At 49.5% G+C, this 18,340-nt stretch overlaps 1 protein-coding gene and 1 non-coding gene across 5 annotated transcripts in view; one reads left to right on the forward strand and one right to left on the reverse strand.

Moving 5' to 3' along the window:
• Positions 1-8,016, reverse strand: part of Dlgap3 (DLG associated protein 3) — a 67,435-nt gene extending 59,419 nt beyond the window's left edge. The window contains exon 1 of one of the 4 annotated variants that reach the window (XM_052718770.1): positions 7,893-8,016. The gene's annotated coding sequence lies outside the window, so the exon portion shown is untranslated. Of the gene's footprint in view, positions 1-3,153; positions 3,592-6,973; positions 7,097-7,892 lie in introns of those variants that run through there. The other 3 variants (XM_052718771.1, XM_052718767.1, XM_052718768.1) reach the window with 3 other exon arrangements.
• An 8,064-nt stretch (positions 8,017-16,080) lies between these two features.
• LOC128098067 (small nucleolar RNA SNORA3/SNORA45 family) lies at positions 16,081-16,166 on the forward strand. The gene has a single exon (XR_008214099.1). It is a non-coding gene; the product is annotated as a small nucleolar RNA SNORA3/SNORA45 family (small nucleolar RNA).
• Positions 16,167-18,340: the final 2,174 nt, after the last annotated feature.

The following is an 18,340-nucleotide window of genomic DNA, read 5'->3' on the forward strand; positions in this document are numbered from 1 at the left end:
ATCAGGATCAGATCTCTTTCACAGCTGTCTTCAAGCTTTCCCTCTGCAAACTGCCTCCATATGAATGGTCCTGCTTCCTAGGACGTGAGAATTTGAGAGACCTGCTTTCTGGAGAAGGGCCACAGACATCAGAGTGGACCAAGTTCAAGCTAGCGGGAAAATAACTTTTGGACAGAGCCAATGTTGAGTCAAATTCAATATCTGTCTCCCTCTCTATGAATCAACTTTATGCACATTTATTCATATGATCCTAAATCATTAAGTACATGAACATGCACATACACATTTTTGGGGGGTGGTTTTTGAGACAGGGTTTCTCTGTGTAGTTTTTTGGTGCCTGTCCTGGATCTCGCTCTGTAGACCAGACTGGCCTCAAACTCACAGAGATCCACCTGGCTCTGCCTCCCGAGTGCTGGGATTAAAGGCGTGTGCTACCACCACCCAGTGCATATATACATTTATACATAAGTATACATACAGCTCACATCCATGTTCACATACACATGGTCACACATCTGTATCCCTGGGTGAGCATATCACACACCCATCTGCTAGTTTAGCTGCCTTTACAGTCACATATATAAATGGATGTATACAAAGTCATACATACACTCACATATTAAGTGCTCACATGCATATACACAAATGTGTATCTACGCCATCACAGACCCACTCATAGGATAGGCAGATCCTCCACAGGCTTCTACCCTATCCACAGAGAAACCCATCATGCTAGTAACATCACAAACTTACATGTGCAACTTGCAAGCCTCTCATCTTTCCATTGGCAAAGTAGCTCCTGTTAGCCACATGGTACACCCTGCTCCTGATCACATCCCATTCCCACCTCACTCAGGAAAAGGCATTTTAGAGAAAGGCTCTGAAATTCCCTTGTCCTGTGCCTAGAAAAAAACAGTAGCTGCTCAGACAAGTTGGGTGAGGATAAAGTTGATATAACAACTCTGCCCATCCAAGAGGCAGCCGACCACCACATACACACTCCCTTAATTGTAGGAGAAGTGAAAAGATGATCCTTCCTAGCACTTCTGGGGATATTTCTCTACTTCCAAACATATTGAAGATACTGAAAGCAGAGAAGGAACAATAAATGAATAGTTTGTGTCCTGAAGACTCCTGGGACAGCCCTCTTCTTCCCTACAGGACAGCTCTATGATGTTTAGTTCCCCAAGGCAGCCTGAGGGCCTTGACAAGGAAGAGGGTAGACCAGGAAGCTCAGAAATGTAAAGGGGATGACCCGGACCCAAAATAATAAAAGCAAGTATTTCACAACAGGAGCCACTCAGGGACAGGAAGGCAAGCTGCAGACAGCTCCTGGCAGAAAAGCAACTGCTAGAACACTGGATCATGAACAGCAGGACTCTCTAAGGGGCCAGGGAGAAGGGGGTGGACACCGAGCATTCCACGAGGGGGTGGAGGGGTGACTGCTTCAGGCAGTGGCAGCAGATCCAAAGTAAAGTCTTATCAAAGCTGTTATGTAACCAAGGGAGCCGAGTGGAGCACAAACACCTCCCCTCCCCAAACAGGCACCCACACCCACACCCACCACCTCCCAGCACCCACAAGCAAAGGAAAACTCAGCTCCTCTCAAGCAGCTCAAGAAGGAGGAATCATCTTGATGGGTAACATCAAAAACATGATGGGTGAAGGGCCCCTTGTTAACCAGAAGTCCTATGCGGGGAAGGAGAGACTGGTTCTGTGTGAGACCTCTGGAAATCTCTCCCTTGTCCTGAACTTCCTGCCACACCCAATGTCTGCCCAGAGTCATCTGGAAGCCTTTCCCTGCCCCTCCCCATCAGGATCCCATTTGAATATTTGATTGTGCTCTTGGGGATGGGAGGTGAGCTGCCATCAACCCCTCCTGCCTGTTGTTCCCCCACAGCCTCATCTGCATGTCCTGACATTTGGCTCTCATCCCCCTGGGATGACAAGGGAAGGGACCTGGAGAAATGACTCCCTGCTGTACCCCCTTAAACCCAGACACTGCACATGACCCTGACCGCAGGTCACTAGGGGAAAGCTATCCAGAGGAGCCGAGTATTGAAACCCAGACCCCATCCTTTCATCTGAATACTTTTTACTCCCCCAGATCTTCCTTTTTCCCTGCTGCCCTGTCTCCAGTAGCCTCCTCCTTCTCTTCTCCATGGCACTGAACAACCCCACCCACTCCCTTGAATCCTTTGCTGCGAAATCTTCCTCCCCAACAAAAGTCTCTCCCAAACGATGCTTCGAGCTAGGGCTGGGGATGGGCAGAGCACAAGCAGGCTTGTAGAATATTTTAGGGTTCCTGTTCTCAAATCTGAAGTTGTGGTTAGCAGGTTGGCACCAAGTAGCCAGTCAATGATCCCGACTCTATATCCCAAGCCCCATCCACTGAGGTCTACCCTGCCAGACTCAAACTCTTGAATGTCTCGAGTCTGAACTTCTGGGGCCCCAAAGGAGAAAGACTTGGGCAGAGTCAATAAGCTTGTTACACTGTGATGATCTCAGAAGAAGAAAGCTCACGGCCACAACTGCATCCATCGCCCCTTCCTAGCCCCACACTAACAGTACGATGGTTTTGGGAAGAGGAAGGTAAACTCAAATAGAGAAAAGAAAGTCCTTTTACCAAATGCCACTAACAACTGTGAGGCCTAAATTCCTAAGAATAACCTCAGAATATATATTTCTGTCCAGGGACTCTGCCCTTGCAAAATGGGTCACCTGGGAGAATTTTTCTAGTGAACCCTCAGCACTGCCCAGGCACCTCTCCGTCAGTGTGACCCAAGCCTTTTTCAGCACCCGGGACAGCTCCAAAGGAGCGCATCTCCGCCGAGTCTCAGTCAGCACTGAGGACAGCTCCTACAGCCACTAGCTGGGTTTCTAGAAACCCAGAAAGCAAGGGAGAAGCTTTACCCAAGGAGACCCTCTCACCATAAGCTCCCACCCTTTGCTCCTGTGCACTGGCACACCTGACAACCCCCCCCACTTCCCTGGAGGTCTAAAAGAGAAGAGAAATTCAGACCTGGAGCTTCCCTCAAGAAGCCTAGAGAGAGGACCCCACCCACCTCCTTTCAGACCTGAGCCCCACTCACAGCTGGTTCCAGAAAGCACTTTCCTTCTTAACCACCACCCCAAAACAAAATCAATACTCACGTGGGGGCTCCCGGCCCTGTAGGCAGATGTGCTGGGAGGAGGCAGAGAGAAGTAGCTCCCCACACCCTGTTCTGAACCCCCTTTCTGCAGGAGCCAGCTCCCATCTGGACTGGGGGGAGGAGAGGTATGTGGAAGCACTGAGTGAGGGGAAGAAGCTGGAGCGGGGGACTGTGGGGCGGAGGTGTTGGGATGGGGGTGAGGGAATCCTTTTTAATTTCATTCTCTCCCCATGTCTACATCAGCCCTGCGGGCTCAGCTCTTTAATATTTACACACAGGAAGAGGAGAGGATGGGAAAGAAGAGAGAGTGGGGGCAGGGGCTACCTGAGCTCAAAGGGCACAGAGGCAGAAGCCTTCTAGAGCTGAGGGCTTGGGTCCCCCCACCACCCCCAGTCCACTCCCGTTCTGAGCTCTGGACTGGAAGGAAGAAGAACCCTGGGACCATTCTGTCCCTTTGTTAACAAGATACTTTGAAGCTGCATCAGAAAAAGATCAGATCCCCACCCACATACCTGGACACCCCCACAAACCCAGATTTCTTGGGTGCCTTATGTGCAGATGGGAGAAGCAGTATTCATACACAAGTGTGCTCTGACGCTTGGAACATGCTTGCCTGTGGGCTGTTATATATATGCACATGAACATGTCAGCTAGCATGTACAAGTTTACGCAAGCATGAGTCTAGTCACACATTAACCACCCAAGAAATCAAGCCTGGGCAACCACATTTAGAACTCCTCTCCAGGCAGCCTCACCCCTTTCCCCATGGTTCCCCAGCCAGAGACTCAAGGAAAAGGCCACCCAACCTCAGACTCTCCTCTTCCCAGGCCCCTCCTTCATAAGCCTCACTTTTTCTGTCTGTAACATGGGAAGAAGGGCTGCAGGGAACGGATGCTGCACTGAGCCCAGGGGCCCGACAAGTTATTAGCAACGATGAGCTGGCAGCTCGTTACCATAACGATGGTGCCACAGCCTCACCCCAGCTCAAACCCAGACTCCCCAGACGGCAGGAGGCCCCGCTGAGCCAGCAGCCTTCAGACTGAAGGGGGGGTGGATAAAGAGGGAATTGAGACATGATGCTTGCAGAGTGGAGGGTACACAGATGTTCTTCCAACCTCCCACTGAGAAACAAAGCATTTGACTCCCCCAAGTGCGACTGAAATCAGAATCTGGGAAGGCTTCTTGACCACGGGAATGGGTAGGCACTGGGAAAGTCTTTGGAAGCTTGTCTCAAGAAAAGCTTCGTGATTATACCCCTCCCCCCGCTTCATTTCAGCCACCTAAAACCAAACCAAACATAAAGCCCCTTGTTGAAAGGCAGTCCCCTCACCATGAAAACGAGGGCAAATATGTTTACCATTTGGTCTAAACTCCTAGAAGCCTCGGTCAGAAAGGGTTCGGGTAGCCGTATATTTTTCTAAATGAGACAAAACTCAGAAGTTTCTCTACCCATCAGAAACCCAATAAGGTTAACAAAAAAAAAAAAAAAAAAAAAAGTCAGCCCAGCTAGAGGCCAAATGCATCAGAAACTGTGTGGGGTGAAGAAAAATGGGCCCAGCCCGCTGAGGCGCCAACATCAGCTGGAAGAGATGTTATATGCCAAGCAGATGCTGAAAGCAGGCACTGAAAGGAGGTCTGAAGTTGGGGCTAGAGCAGTGCCAGCCCCTAGCCAGGGGGAACTAAGACAAGGCCATGGCCTTCCTCTATGGCGGGTCTGCCAGGCATCCCCATCCCCAGGAATACCTGTAGGCTCCTCTGTTCTGAGAAGAGTCCCAGGTTGACGGATTGACAGCCTTAGACGTACTGAGTCTTCCTTTCCTCTACCCACTTCCACACTCAGCTCTTAAGGGGGTGGGGAGTTCCAGGATAGAATGTGACGGTTAGGAAATGACCTGGGGGAACACTAGCCTAGGAATCCACAGGTTCACTGAGTGACCTTGAGTAGGTCTCCTCTCTTTCAGATTCCCCGATTTCTAATTAAGAGATTGGAGAATCAAGTCAACTGTCAGGCCCTTCCTCTGGCTATCATTCTATAGTTTCATGCAAGCTCATTCCTTGGATGTGAGCCCCCTGGCACAAAATGCAGTGGGCACTGCCTGCCAGATCAGGGGGGCAGTGGGGGGGGAGTGTGGGGGCTGCATCTGAGGCTGTTCATCCTATGTTCACGTTCCTTTTAGAAACACCTGCCACCATAGCCCTCCCAGCTCTCTTTTTAGACCCTGATTCACTGCCAACTCACGAAGCTCTCCCTCCCCTCCCTCCTCCCCTCTCCCTCATCTCTCTCTTTTAGGCACTGACAGCTGGGTACAGAAGTAGACCCCACACTCAGGAAACAGTGGACAGAAGTGGAGGGCAGTGAGCCAGTGTCACAGAAAACACACTACAAAGTGCTACTCTAACCTTGGCCTAGCTGGGTTCCCAGGGTCAACGGAAGACTTGGATGAGACTTCACTGGACCAGACAGTGGAAGACTGGCAATGTGTGACTACAAGAAATGCAATTCACCTCCCAAGCCTCGACGTTCTCTTCTGTAAATTGGCATCGTACTAGTTTGAACCATGTGGGATGGCTGTTTTTACAGGTTAGAAAATAAAAAAAACAGTTGAATACTGTTGGTTTCATATGGCTAACCTGACACAGCCGGGCCTGCTTCCAAGGCAGTTCGAGAAACAAGAGACGAGAGGGGCATTTTCAAAAGTCTTAGACCGACACAGGTGCACCGTTATATTACTACTTCAAGGAGCTAAGTACAGACCCACCTGGAACCGTGAGCTAAGCCAGTGACCCAGAACTTAGAAATTTGGAGCTTGGAACTCTAGGAGAAAGCCACCTGCTCCAGTGGTTAGCAAGGCAGATCTTTCTCCTGGCTTCCTCAGAGTCTGACTCTAAAGGGCCTTTGGCCAAACATTACTGAAATGATACAAGCCCCTAGCACCGCCCACCCCCACCCCAAAAAAAACTATGCCCACACACAGGTACACAGCCTTAGGCTCACTCCCAGCAGGGACCCAGCATGGGGAAAAGACACCAGAAGGTGCCCCAGGAGCTCTTGTCTAAATCTAAGGAGACCTTGGAGGGAGGGAGCCATCTGACCTCGGAAAAGTATGATCTTCCCATGCTATGTCCCACCAGGAATGGGGGCGGGGCAAAGCCCAGGTGTGGGTGAACCCTGCTTGGATATATTCCCACACAGTCACCCAGTACAACATACCCAGACCCATTCAGAGATAGTCGCACATGCACGTCCATTCATACACACTCAGACACCTACATACACAGCCACACAGTAACAGCACACACACACACTCATCCACACATATGTCGACAGATTCATGGACGGTAACACCCTGCACGCTCACTGCATTACACTCACTCACCCACAGACCCGCACGGCGACACCCTCACCACAGACACAAGCACGCTCACACACCTGCAGAGGAAACTTCTCTCTGGGTCTCCCCAACACCGCCACTTTCCCACCCCCCACAGTCAACCTCCCTCCCAGATCCAAGCTTCCATTCCAGGCGGGCGAGGGCTGGGCGGGCGCTGGCCGGCCTCCCGCGGCCCCGGCCGGGACAGCGCGTCTGCGGAGCGCGTGGTCCCCAACCGGTCCCTGGGGTCAGGCACGCCGGCCTCCAGGCCCAGGGTGAGGTCGGGGGCGGCCGCCGAGGCCCAGCCCCTCCCCCCATCGCGGGGCCCGAGCCCAGGCCGCGGGAGCCCCGGGCGTGGGCGGCGCCGGGGCTGCAGCCGGGCCGAGCCTGGGGGGCGCTGCAGAGGGCGCGGCAAGCGCGGCCCGGTCCCCACCCCTCCCGGCTGCTTACCTGGCCCGGTCGGGCTCCGGCCGGGGTTACATGGTGCCGGCGGCCCGGGCCGGGGGCGCTGCGCTGCGGCTGCGGGCGCGAGTGCGGGCTCCGGGACCCGGCACTGCGGAGCCCCTGGCTGTGGGGCCGCGCGGGCTGCGGAGCCCCGAGCGAGCGCTGAGCGGCCGCGGGAGCGGGAGCCGGAGGCGGCCAAGCCACGGAGGCTGGATTTCCCGGGGACCAGGACGGGGAGGCGGGGGGATCCCGCCCGCGCGCTCCGCCCCCGCCCCCGCCCCCCGCCCCCGCGCAGGGCGGCCGAGCCAGGAGCCCGCGACAGGGAGGGGGCCCGCGCTCCCCGCCCCCGCAGCGGCCCCGCGAGGACCGAGGTCGCAGCCGGCGGGCGCCCGCCGCGGTCCCGGAGGAGCGCCCGCGTCGCTGAGCGACAGCGCCGGGGAGGCCCAGCTCCGGGGTGCGAAGGAGGGCTCCCGGGTCGGCGTGCACCGAGGACCCAGGAACCAGCACATTCGGTGTCACGGCCGCGCACAGCAGACCTGGGCACGGGTACCCAAGCCCAGAGCGCGGGTGGCTAGGGAGACACACAGCCTCACCGAGGCAGTCACACCCTGAATGTCACACACCGCCTCCCCCTCCCAAGCACGTCCTCTTAGGCTACTGTCCTTAGTTTCCCGGGTATGCTCCCCGACTTCGGCTCTTGGCCTGGGCTCTAGGAGTCCCCCCCCCCCCCCCGTCCCCGAACCCCACCCCAGCCCTTTTGCCCCACCCCTGCCAGGGCGGGGCGCTGTGCCCGGCCTCCGAGTCACTGACAGGCGTCCCTCACCCACAGTCGGCCAGTGGAGGCAATCCCCAGTGTGCCGGGAGAACCCCGCTATACCTGCCGTCTGAGCTGGGGGCCCCACCCGTACCCACTGTGCCCGCCCACCTCTGGGCCCCGAGCCAGGGGCTGTGCCATGGCGGGGGTGGGGCAGAGGAGGGAAAGGGGACTGTCCGGAGCACAGCGCGAAGCTGCGGAAACCAAGACACAAGGCTGCAGAAGCGCGGCGAGCTGACTGCAGCAGTCCCTGGCTGGAATCCGTCTTGGCGCCCAGAGCGATGCTGTAATGGGGGGGAGGGGGCCGCGTGGGGAAGCCGCAGGAGGAGGGGCTGAGGAGGTGGGGGAAGGGCGGGCTCTGGATCCCGACTCTCCCGGTGGGTGCGAGGGCACGCTGCCCAGGGAGCTCTAAGTTGGGGTAGAGGGCGATCTATACCCTCCGCCTCGTCTGGTACTGAAAACTTAAGGTGTGGGCTTGGGAGGCGTGAGAGACAGTCCACCACCCTAGAGACAGACCTTGGGAGCTGTTTTGAGTCCATGTCCCCCAGCAACTGACTCCTCTCTCCTTGTATCTCTTGGGGGGTCACTGGCTTTCCTCCGTGAGTAACCGGGCAAACTGAGGCACGAAAAGTAGAAGTCGCCGGCCCTAACGAGCAAGAATCTGGAGCCAAGCCCACACCCATTCCCCAGGGAGATGCTTTAAGGTGCCACACTACATAAATGACATAAAGGGGCCTGGAGAGCCCTTCTCCCGTGGGAAACCGAGTAGTCGAGTGGCAGGCGAACAGACTGGCCAGCTCTCTTGCCGCCCACGAGGCCACTTCATTGTCCCTTCAATCGTGTGCTGAGACTGCAGATAATTCATGCCCGGCGTTCATTCAGCCAAGAGCAGATGTCAGGGAAAGTAAGAAAGAAAGTTGGTCCAGGAACACTTTGTAGAACTGAGAGAAATGTCTCATTTCCCGTGGAGCATAAGAACAGCCATCATGTCGGATGCTAAAAGGTACCTCCATGCTCTGTCAGTTCCAAGACGTATTTTGTAAACCCGAAGGCATCTTAGGATGAACAGGGACATTTAGGATACAGTTTCTCTTCTTTTCTGGTAAAGCTGTTGTCAAAGAACTGTGTTTTAAAATCGACGCTCTAGGGGCTGGTGAGATGGCTCAGCAGGTAAAGGTGTCTGATGACTTGAGTTGGATCCCCAAGACCCACCTGGTAGGAGAGAATGACTTTCCCAAGTTGTCCCCTGACCTCCACATGGTGGCACCTGTGTGCACTGTCTCCCGCCCTCGTACACACTAAATACATTGTTAAAGTTTAAATTTTTTCAAACAAAAATAAAATATTAAGAACATGATGGAGTTTTCATGTGTTCATTCAACAGCTATTTACTAACTACATCTGGCACCTTGCTACTGTCCTGGAACTTACTGGTTAATCAGATAGGTTTACTGCAGATAGAGAACACCCATCTCCAGTGATCAGTGAGGACAGTGGCTCTTTAAACCAGTGATAATGAGTCTCCAAGCCAGCGTCCTGGGAACTGGAGTCATTCGGAGCTCCACACACAAAAGGACCTCACTCTTACTCTGTTGTCACTGTCTTCAAATTGAGTGTGTGAGAACGTGTGTATGGGTGTGCTTTTTTTTTGAGGGAGAAGTGTCTCTCACTGGCCTGGCGGTCAACAAGTGGGTTTGGCTGGCCGGCCAGTGAACCCGAGGGATCCACCTGCTTCTGCCACGTCATACTTGGAATTACAAGCACCCACCACCATGGCTAGTTTTGTTATTAGATTTTTATTTTGTTTGTTTTGTTTTGTTTTTCAACATGGGTTCTGGGGACCAAACTCGGGTCCACATGTAAAGCAAGCATTTAACCAACTGAGCTATCTTCCCAGACCACCTTGAAAATTTAAATAATTTTTAACAAAGGGCTTCACACTCTGTAAATTATGACTCCTAAATTAGAAATTCCATGCCTAGCAGAGAGGGACACAAAAGTATTTCAAAGTCAGGAAGCAGGGCCTGAAGAGATGGCTCTGCAGTTAAGAGCGTTGGCTACTCTTCCAGGCCACCCAGATTCAATTCCCAGCACCCACACAGTGGCTCACAACAGTCGGAAAACACAGTACCAAAGGATTGATGCCCTCTTCTGGCTTCTAGGGGTACTGCACACATGTGGTACACAGACATGCGTACAGACAAAACACCCACACATAAATTAATGAAATTTTAAAGTCTATATGCAATAGCCAGCTCTGTCTAGGTGAAGAAAGGCAGACAAGAATGCATAAAGAAAGCATTTGAGTAGACCCATAAAGACTGGGAGAGTTTCAGGTAGAAACGTGTGTAAAGACATCTAGCCAACTGTCAATCAAGCAAGGCTTGTTGTCACATGTTATCTCAGCCCTCCAAACTGAGGAAGGAGGTTCATTATTTCTTTCTCACTTCTTTGTTTGTTTGTTTTTTGAGACAGGGTTTCTCTGTGTAGCCCTGGCTGTCCTGGAACTCACTCTGTAGACCAGGCTGACCTCAAACTCACAAAGATCCCCCTGCTCTACCTCCCAAGTTCTGGGATTTAAGGCATGTACTACCACCACCCAGCTTAGGTTCATTATTTCAAAGCCATCCTGGTACACATACCATGTCAAAGCATCTAAAGGGAAAAAATCCATCAAGTAGGATAGCAGATGAGGTACCTTAATTCCTTGGTTGACCCTTCCATTGAAAATATGATAAATGAGTCAGGTGGTGGTGGCACATGCCTTTAATCCCAGCACTTGGAAGGCAGAGGCAGGTGGATCTCGGTGAGTTTAAGGCCAGCCTGGGCTACATAGTGAGTTCCAGGAAAGGCACAAAGCTACAAAGAGAAACCCTGTCTGGAAAAAACAAAACAAAAACAAACAAACAAACAAACAAACAAAAAGATGTGTTGCATTTGTTTCACCTTGCCTCCCTAAGGCACTTGATTGGTCTGATAAAGAGCTGAATGGCCAATAGCTAGGCAGAGAAAGGATAGGCAGGGCTGGCAGGCAGAGAAAATAAATAGGAGGAGAAGGCTAAACAGATAGAGGAACCCTGTCTCAAAAAAAAAAAAGGCAGAAAGAAAAAAGAAAATATGATAAATGATTTAAAATTGTAGGTATATGGCTAGAAAGATGGCTCAGTTATTAAGAGCTCTTGCTGTTCTTGCAGACTGAAGTTCTGTTCCCAGAATCCACACTGGGTGGCTCACAAACACCTGTAACCCCAACTCCAGGGGATTCATACTCTCTTCTGTCCTCCCATGTGCATGTGTGTACGCACACACTGACACTCATACATACACATAAATAAAGAGAAATTTTAAAAATCTTGGGGGCAGGGGAGATTGCTATTAAGACCACTTGCTGCTCTTGCAGATGACCAGGATTCAGTTCCTGGCACCCACATGGTGGCTCTCAACCACCAGTTGCAAGGGATCTGATGCCCTCTTCTGGCCTCTGAGGGCTCAACACATATATACATGCAGACAAATACTCATATACATAAAATAAAAGCAAAGAAACCTTGAAAGCCATAGGTAAAGGGTGGGTGGCTGTGTCTCAGGTGGTATGGTGCTTGCTTAGCATGCATGAGGCCCTGAGTTTGATCTTTAAAGGCAACACATAAAACTAGGCATGGTGGTGAACACCTGCAATCCCCAAACCTGGGGAGTAGAGGTAAGATCAGAAGTTCAAGGTCTTCCGTGGCTAAAAAGTGAGTTTGGGACCATCCTGGGATACATGAGATCCTGTCTTATTTAAACAAAGAAGACATAAAAACAAGTAAAATTATAAGTAAGTTTTTTTTTAATATTCTTTTTTTTTTCTTTTGGTTTTTTTCAAGAAAGGGTTTCTCTGTGTAACAGCCCTGGCTGTCCTGGAACTTGCTCTGTAGATCAGGCTGGCCTTGAACTCACAGAGATCTGCCTGCCTCTGCTTCCCAGGTGCTGGGATTAAAGTGTGTACCACCACACCTTGTAGGTGGTGTTCCCCTGTGCCGTGGCCACTCCCCAAATAATGAACACAGAGACTCAATATTAATTACAAGTGCTCAGGCAATAGCTCAGGCTTGTTCCTAGCTAACTCTTGCACTTAAATTAACTCATATATTTTGCTATGCTTTGCCACGGGCTTTCCTCAGTACGGTGTGCCCATCTTGCTCACTCTGCATCTGCTGGCGACTCTCTGCCTCTGCCCTTCCTCATCCCATCATTCCCAGTGTGGCTTTCCCACCTAACTTTATCCTGTTCAGCTGCTGGCCAGTCAGCTTGTTTATTAAACCAACATAGTGACATGTATTCACACAGTGTACAGAAGGGCTATTCCACAGCAACACCTGGTTTTTAAAAATATTCTTAAATATATCAATGTGCTAGCAAGAAAACTAAGTCCCAAATATAAATGAAGGCAGAACCGAAAAAGAATGGAGCATGAAGCCAACTTTAGCACTAAGGTCTAGTTAGATCTGTTGCAAAAAGGGTGTCATCTGATGCTGGCTGAGCTGGGTACCCAAGAATTTGTGTTCTGTAGAACAGCCAGTTCTTGACACACAGTAGTTGACCTGATCATGGACTTCTTCAGTGACTCTGGCTTCAACCTCTCCCATATAACTGAGCACTGCACAACACTCTAAAATATTTTGGGCACTGAGGTGCTCTTGATTGGAAGATAAGGAAACGCTTGAATAATGAATCCACGGAGAAAGAGATCAGCGGCTGGGAGATGCAAAGCACATGTCCATCTTCCAGAGGGATCTGAGGAAGACGGTGTGTTTTCCACCGGATGTCTTGGTTAACAGAAAACCTTGGTGACTGTGAATTGGTAGACTTTCGGCCTCCAGAATCTTTTAAATGGAAAGTAGCCCAGGAAGAACAGAGAAATAGGAAAACCTAGATTCTGGGTATTTGTTGAGCCCCGCACTGTAAACTGTCAACAAACCTTACCTCCTCCATTTATCTCCCTCAATGAAGTACTTTAAGTTGATAAAAAGAGGATGGCCAATTCTTCCACTGTCTCTGAGTGACATTTTTTGCTATGTGACTTTAAACTCTCTGACCAAGACACAGACTCTGCTTTCTCTTCCCTTTCACCTGGGCGGGTCTGGGACTTTTAACCAGCCTTGGCAGTCTGCAGTGTGGAACTCAACTCTTTCTCTTGGTCTTCAGCCTCCACAGGCCTGAGATAGCGCACTGGAGAACGAGCGGCAAGATGACAGAGAGCCGTGCCGTCCCACTGCATCGGTTACTTTTCTGTTGCTGTGATAAAACACCACGAGCTAAAAGCAACTTACAGAAGAAAGAGTCTGTCTTGGATTACAGCTCGAGAGGGGGAGTCCACGGAAGAGGCATGGCAACGGGTGATTGGAGCAGGAGGCTGAGAGGTTAGATCTTCAGCTGTCAACATGAAGCAGAGATCTAACCGGAAATGGGACAAGGCTGTAAACTCTCCGAGCCCTCCCACAGTGATGTGCCTCCTCCAATAAAGCTCTAAAGTTCCTTCCTCAAACAACACCAACCCACTGGGAACCGGGTATTCAAATACATGAGCCCATTGGGCATAGTTATCATTCTAAGCTCCACATTAACTGTTCCAGCCAAGACCGTGATAGATCAACCTATAGCCAAACTGACTTCCAAATGTGTGGTCACTGCCAGGAGCAGTGGAGATGCTGATTGAGCCACTGGGTACTGCAAGCACATCAATAAGTCCACAGGAGTAGGAGGAACCACGGGGTCAGGAGGAACTCACAAGCAAGAGCAAAGGCTTACCAACTTCACTTACTGAGTTTTGGGTTGGTGCACTATACCACAGCAGCCAAGCAAGAAATAATCAACACAGGAATATTTGCTGAAAGATGAAATTTAATCAGTGTCCATGATCTTTTGAGGCACAAGAGAATGAAGATAAAACCCAGAGTCTGGGGGTTGGGGATTTAGTTCAGTAATAGAGTACTTGCCTAGCAAGCACAAGGTCCTGGGTTCGGTCCTCAGCTGGGGGTGGGGGAGGGGGGAGAGGTGGGGAGAGGATGACAAAATAGCAAAACTGAGAGTCTGCCCAGAGGGGTCAAATAACTCTTACAAATAAACGTAAGAGTCCGAAGGGCTGTAGTTGGAATGTACAGGAATTGAAGGAACTCACTTCCTCGTCACATGAAGAAAACTTCAAGAAAAACATGTGTCTTAAACTTAAATTTACAAAAGGCAATGAGTGTGAGAGAAATAATCACTTCCTGAGAATCGTAACATCACAATCTAGCTCACTCTTATGTAGAGGAACTAGAAAAAACTCAATGCAGACGTTAGCTAAAAATGATTCCCGGGTGGTGGTGCTCCAGGCAGTTTAATAAAACTACACAGAAAAAAAAGAAAGAAAGAAAGAAATATGGCATCATGCAAAAGAACTGTAGTGAGGGTTAATTTCATGTGTCAACTTGACCAAATTAAGGGATATGCAGCTAACTGGTAAACAACAACAACAAAACACATGAATGTTATTTCTGAGAAGGTCTATAAGTTTATTTCCAAAAGACATTAGCAATCTGGGTAAGATCTACTCTTATCTATGTTGGCAGGCATGATCCAATTCACTGAGAGTCCAGTAGGAGCAAAAAGGTGGAAGAGATGTCATCTTTCTTTTTTCTTGACTTGAGACATCCATCTTCTATTGCCTTTGGATCCTGGGGCTCAGACTGAGGTTTGTCCCAATAGTTCCAACGTACATCACCTTTCCTTGCTTCCCAGTCTCAGAGAGCGTGTCGGGAAATCTCAAAGCTTCCACAGCTGTGGCAATGCATCCTTCTGATAGACCTACCCCTGTATATCTACACAGCTAGTTCTGTTTCTCTGGAGAGCTCTAACTAATACAACCAGTGGAAACAGCAAGTCAGGCTGGGGATGTAGCTTGCTAGGAGAGTGTTTGCCTAGCATGCATGAAGCCTTGGGGTCAATCCCCAGCACCCCACAAACTGGTACAGAGGCTCACATCTGTAATATCAGTACTTGGAAGATGGAGGGAGGAGAACTGGAAGTTCAAGGTCATCTGTGAGGTCATAGGGACTTCAAGGCCAGCCTGACATACCTAAGACCTTGTCTTCTCGAGACTGCCCAGATTAGAGATTGACCTAACTGGGAGGTGGGGGGTGGAAGAGGGGATGAAGAAATGAAGTAGTAACAGACACAAACACAAGCTGTGAATGGGTGGGCTGTGGGCTGTGATGGGGATGCACCAGCAGCAGCCCAGAATATCAGTGTGTTTATTATCTACAGCCCCAACCAGGAGGCAGGTTAGGTAATCAGGTAGGCGTTCCCTAGAGGGGAGCAGTCCCGGGTTGCAGCCAACTGGAAGAAAGGAGTGATGACTCACACCTTTAATCCCAGCACTCAGGAGGCAGAGGCAGGAGGATCTCTGTAAGTCAAGGCCAGCCTGGTCTACAGAGTGACTTCCAGGACAGTCAGGGCTACACAGAGAGACCCCATCTTAAAAAAATGTCCACAGCAACTTATTTCACAATGGCCCCTGTGTTAATAACATACATTAAAATGAGAAATATGTCCATATATTAAAGGGGGATTTATTACATTGGCTTTAGAGGTTGAAGTATAGGTAGTCCACCAAGGGCTCCCTCACACTGGAGAGACTGAGGATATGGTCGTCATTCAGTCTGCGAGGCTTGATGTCTCAGCCTATTCAAACTGGCACTGAAGGCATGGAGGATTCCTGCAGAGTTGTTGGTCTTCAGCATATGTCAGAAGCCCCAAGCCATTGTTCCTAACAGTGGTGGAGGGATGCTGCCGCAAAAGAACAGACGGATTTGCCAGTGAGAATACGAACAAGCAGGCAAAAATCAAAGCTTCCTTCTCCCATGACCCTTTATTTGGCTGCCACAAGGTGTAGCCCAAATTCAGCGTGGGTCTTTCCAGCATCAAACAATTGGATTAAGAAAATCCCTCACAGTCGGAGAGGTGGGAAAGATGGAGGAGCAAAGAGGGGTGTCGTTGTTGTTGTTGTTTTGGTTTGATTTTGGTTTTGTTTGCTTGCTTGTTTTGGTTTGGTTTGATTTTTTTTTTTTTAATTTTCTTTTAGGAGATGCTGCAGGGGTGAAGGGAGGATGTAGAGGGACTGGGAGGTGAGCAGAATTAGGGTGCATGATGTGGGATTCCCAGGGATTCAATAAAGAAATTACATTCAATCTTTTAAAAAATTTCAAAAAGAAAGAAAGAAAAGGAAAGGAAAGAAAAGAAAAGAAAAAGGAAAGGAAAAGAAAAGAAAATACCTGTACTAGAGTTCTCGAAGAGAATCTGCTGGTCTTGATTCACTGGTAGGGGTCTTCAGTGTCCCTGTTAGTGCCCAGATCAGAAACATGTCCTACCAGGGGCCACGCATGCTAATGCATGTTTTAATTCCAGCATTATGGAAATGTGTTGGTGGATCTCTATGAGGCCATTGTAGTGTATTAAGAATCTTTTTGTCTTCACCTAGGGCTACTACAAACTTCTGGGGAAGGGACAGCTCCCTAAGCAGCCTGTCATCGTGAAAGCCACATGTTTCAGCAGAAGAGCTGAAGAGAAGATAAAGGGTGTTGGAGGTGCCTGTGTCCTGCTGGCCTGAAGCCACCCAGGGAGGTTAATTAAATGCTAACATTTTCCAAGAAAATCCCTCACAGGCATGCCCAGCATTTTTGGGTTTTTGTTGATTACAGATGCAGTCAAATTGACAAGGAGATGGGCCATCAGAAACCCAAACTAGAAACAACAAAAATGTCCTTCAACGGAAAAAAAAAAAAAGTACTAAATTATGAGATAGAATGAAATTTGAAAAATCATGCAGCAATAAAAATTTTAAAAAGAGAGAACACTTGTGAAAATATTACCACAGACCAGGCCTGGTGCCTCATTGCTGTACTCCCAGCACTGGGAAGGCGGAGGCATGAGGGAGTAACAGGATCTTGAGGTCAACCTGGACTACATAGACAGTTGCAGGCCACCTTGGGCTGGTAAGTGAGACAATCTCAAAAAAAAAAAAAAAAGCAAAGATACAAAAAGCATGCTACAGCCAGGTGATAGTGTTGCACACCTTTAATCCCAGCTCTCCAGAGGCAGAGGCAGGTGGATCTCTGTAAATTCAAGGCCATCCTGGTCTACAGAGTGAGTTCCAGGACAACCAGGTCTACACAGAAACCCTGTCTCAAAAAACGGAAAAAAAAAACCTTGGTTCTCTAGTGTGTGCCAAAGGTGACTGATAAAGGCTACTTAGTATCATAATTAATATATTTGACATGTTTTATTTTATCTTATTATTCTTAAAGCCTTGTTTTTATTTTTTTATTGTTTTTATTTTTCATGTTTTGGTTTTTTCGAGACAGGGTTTCTCTGTGTAGTTTTGGTGCCTGTCCTGGATCTCACTCTGTAGACCAGGCTGGCCTCGAACTCACAGAGATTCGCCTGGCTCTGCCTCCCGAGTGCTGGGATTAAAGGCGTGTACCACTACCGCCCAGCTTGTTTTTATTTTTATTAATGTGGTTGTGTTGTCTCTGTGTGGATGTGTGCCAGAAGCCAGGAGAAGAGGGCATTGGATTTCCTGAAGCTGGAGTGTGCTGGTTTGAATGAGAATGGCTCATAAATCAGAGTGCTTGGTTCCCAGTCAGTAGAACTGTTTGGGAAGAATTAGGAGGCGTGACCTTGTTGGAGGAAGTGTATCACCCTGTCTGCCTGTCAAGCTGCCATGTTCTCCGCCATGATGGTCATGAACCCTAACCTTCTGGAACACTGTTTCTCCCATAAGTTGCATTAATCATGGTGTCTCTTCACAACACTAGGAAAGTAACCAAGACATGGAGTTACAGACAATTGTGAGTCACCTGACATAGGTGCTGAAACACAGTCTCCAGTCCTCCGCAAGAGCAGGAAGTGCTCTTAACTACTGAGGCATCACTCCAGTGCCCTCCATCTTTAAAAAAAAAAAATATTTTTCTTTATATTTATTTTATTTTTATTATGTGTGGATATGTGAATGTGGGTCCCTGATCAGTCCAGAAGAGGATATTATATCCTCTTGAGCTGGAGTTACAGGCAATTGTAAATTGCCTAACATGGGTGCTAAGAACCAAACTCTACAACAGCAAGCGCTCTTAACCTCTGAGTCATCTCTAAAGCCAAATAGACAAAAATTTGGCATATTTCAGTCTATTGAAACTATCTTCAGACACTGGATGGAAATCCAGCTGCTCATCACAAAACAGGCCAATTAAACTAAGGCAAGTAAGGCAAGTTAATTAACAAAGTCAGCTAGACGAGAAGATGGGAGCCTCTTGTCATGGTGTCTGCCTTGCCAGAGAGCTGACGTAAGAGTGGTTTGGCTTTTGGTCTTTTGAGACAGGGTTTCCCTGTGTAGCCCTAGCTGTCCTGGAACTCACTCTGTAGAACAGGCATACTTCCCTCTACCTCCCGAGCACTGGGATTAAAGGGATGTGCCACCACACCCAGCTTAAGGGTAGCCACAGGCTGGTGGAATCCCTGTTACAGGGAGTGGGCTAGAAGAT

Source organism: Peromyscus californicus, unplaced genomic scaffold, assembly GCF_007827085.1.
Source record: "Peromyscus californicus insignis strain IS unplaced genomic scaffold, ASM782708v3 Scaffold_5__1_contigs__length_169319896, whole genome shotgun sequence".
In the NCBI taxonomy this organism is placed as follows: domain Eukaryota; kingdom Metazoa; phylum Chordata; class Mammalia; order Rodentia; family Cricetidae; genus Peromyscus; species Peromyscus californicus.